The sequence below is a fragment of the Cyprinus carpio genome, chromosome A22 (genome assembly GCF_018340385.1).
Source record: "Cyprinus carpio isolate SPL01 chromosome A22, ASM1834038v1, whole genome shotgun sequence".
NCBI classification, from domain to species: Eukaryota; Metazoa; Chordata; class Actinopteri; order Cypriniformes; family Cyprinidae; genus Cyprinus; species Cyprinus carpio.
In genome coordinates this window covers 16,091,743-16,094,606 of record NC_056593.1, presented here as the reverse complement: position 1 = coordinate 16,094,606, position 2,864 = coordinate 16,091,743, and the positions used below count along the sequence as shown (strand labels likewise).

At 36.8% G+C, this 2,864-nt stretch overlaps 1 pseudogene; it reads left to right on the top strand.

Annotated features, from left to right (window-relative positions):
• Positions 1-222: 222 nt before the first annotated feature.
• On the top strand, positions 223-1,347 carry LOC122135028 (annotated as a pseudogene).
• Positions 1,348-2,864: the final 1,517 nt, after the last annotated feature.

Below are 2,864 nucleotides of genomic sequence, written 5' to 3'. Positions count from 1 at the left end.
TTACACTTTAAGAATATTTTTTGTAAATAAAGATTTTTGGAGTATGTTTTACAAGAAAATACTATTTCACGCTTTGTACTTCAGAATTTCATTTTTAATTTCAATGTTACTTGTTTCTTTGTAATTATTTGTGAACAACTAGCAATTTCTGAGTGAAAATTGTTTCTACACCATTTTTTTTTTTTTTGGTAGAAGTGATTTCAGTCTTAAATGTGTACATTTTATTGAGTTTTCTTAACAAACGGTGAAGAAATTGTACGCTTGGTTAGAGTGAATTTGTATTAATATTATTTGGAGAATTTATTAGTCTAAATGGCTTGAATTACTAATACTGAAAACCACCAGGAAACCTGTCAAATAATGGATCTGAGGGTCAGTAACATCCTCTTGTGGTCCGCAGGCGTGCCAGGAGACAGGATGTGAGGTATGGAGACCCCTGGAGCCAGTGTCAGGACATGAGAGACGGTAATAAATCACTTTTTGTTAAACCTCACCACTTTCCACCTTCGGGTTGTGGATGATATTGGCCAGCCCTGAAGAAAAAATGCACAATACTCCCTCTAGTGCACAAAATGGATACTAACACATGCTAAGATGTGTGCACCAGTTTAATATGAAATCAAAACTGATCTTGTTTACATTCTTAATACAAGTTTTTGGTTTTGCTGTTAAAGAAGTAATAGAACACGTTCCAAATAAATAAAAAATAAACTTTTCTGAAGCTATAAGTGTCCTTTCATCTCTCCAGGTTCAGAGAATGCTGAACTGAAGACAGTTTACGCTGTGGAGACAAAACTCAACCTTCCTGGAATGTATCCCACTATCACCACAAGCCACGATCAAGTGGATAATTCAGCCAAACCACAGCCAAACAATCAAAGACCACTACCCACATCCTGTTTAGAAGACTTAACCTAAAAACCATAAAATAAGTGGATGTATACTTAACTCATCCTCTTCTATTGTAACACAAACCCCTTTCTATCTCTCAGTTGGTTCCAGGTGAAGAAAACCTCATCCATATGCAACGTGGGCTCCTCCTCCAGCACTTATCATCCGCTAATGCCGGCCTGTATCTCTGCGTAGCCTACGAACACGTTCTCATCGACGCTAGCCCGCTACGAGGTCCACGTCATCCCCAAGAACCACATGTCAAGAGCACAGAACACCCATCCTGGAAATTACGCTGCCTTGCCGCGGAGCTACAAGGAACTCCATCTAATAGGAGTTAGCGATCTAACATCTGATGAGTACTGTGAACATCTTTGGTACCGCGAGAAACAACGACAGAAAAAACTGCGCACGCTAAAGTTGAAGCAGGTGGCTGAAATCGTAAAGCAGAGTTAGCGACAAAATCCACCCATTGACCCTCTAGACAGAGATGAAATCACAGACTTAAGGACTGTTGTGACTTCATCTGGACATTGCATCTTGTTTGTAGCTTAATGGCTAAAGCTAGATCCCGACTAGCTGCAATCAGCAAACCAGCTACTGTTAACACCACAACAAAGGGCTACAGACCATAAGAACTGTATTATTCTTCTATTATTCTCCTCTCTTAAGTTTTATTTTGTAGCTTGTGCTAGTGTTAGCATGTAGCTTTAACCCAGTATAAAAGACTGTAACTGTGCAAGTGAGATTAATTTGTGCAGTCTGGCATCCACATTTCGCATACATTTAATGTAATATCTTCAAACTGTTTCTATAGTTTGTGAAACTTCTTGAAAGACAAGCACCTATGCTAAATGCTAGGTATGCTTGGTAAGCTAATATTGAAATGCACTGTTCTGAGTGAAATGCAGTGCAAGGATGAACTGACTTCTCTTGCTTTCACTAGGCATGTAGATTAAATAGTCCCTCGAGCTGTATATCATTGTATTGCTATTATATTTGGACTCCTGACACAATCATATTTAAGCTTCATTTGAAGTTTTTGACAACAGCACGTGCCTCCATGTTCAGAGGAAGTTTGGCCCAGGATGTGCCCTTCATGTGTTTCCTTCCCCTTCAAGAACAATCTCTTCTGCTCTTTCCTGAGAACATCCTTGAGTAAATATTGTTTGTTTTATGACTCCTTTGCAAATCTCTCCACTATGGTCCCTTGTGTGTGCAGTATGTGTAAGATGTATTCGTGTGTGAAAGCATCTGGGGATTGTAGAAAATGGCATCCAAAGATCAAAGAGCTTTTTAAAATTCTCTTCACTGCCCATGAAAATGACTTCCAGAATCATCATGCTTTTGTTCTTCACTGTAACTAAATGAAAAGTTGTCTTTGGCTTACTGTGGAAACTGGAAATAGGTTCATGGTTAGCTGATGGTTAGGTTAAACAACACTAAATGTACATTGTTTTAATGTATGTTGATTATATAATGAAGCTCGCATGTTGGGTTACTCCTTTATGTCTCTAACTCTCTCTAGCATACTATACTTTTAATGTTGTAGTGGTTGTTATATATTTAAATACCTAATACCTGATTTTAGACTTGTATATAATACTGTTCACATTTTTTTTTTAAAGAAATTATTTTATTCAGCAAGACTTCAAGTTGACTTCAAATCTTACAAAAGATTTCTATTTCAAATAAATGTTGTTCTTTTGATTTTTTTTTTTTTGTTAACAACTTTTTATTGATTCTTTTGAATTTTATATTCATAAAAGAATCCTGGAAAAATGTGAGAAATATATTAAAGGGTTAGTTCACCCAAAGACGAAAATTAGTCTATAAATTATTCACCCTCAAGTCATCCTAAGTGTATATAACTTTCTTCTTTCAGAAGAATCCAATCAGAGTTATATTAAAAATTGTCTTCAATCTTTCAAGCTGTTTCATGCTACTAAGCGGGTGTTGCATGCATCAGTCCA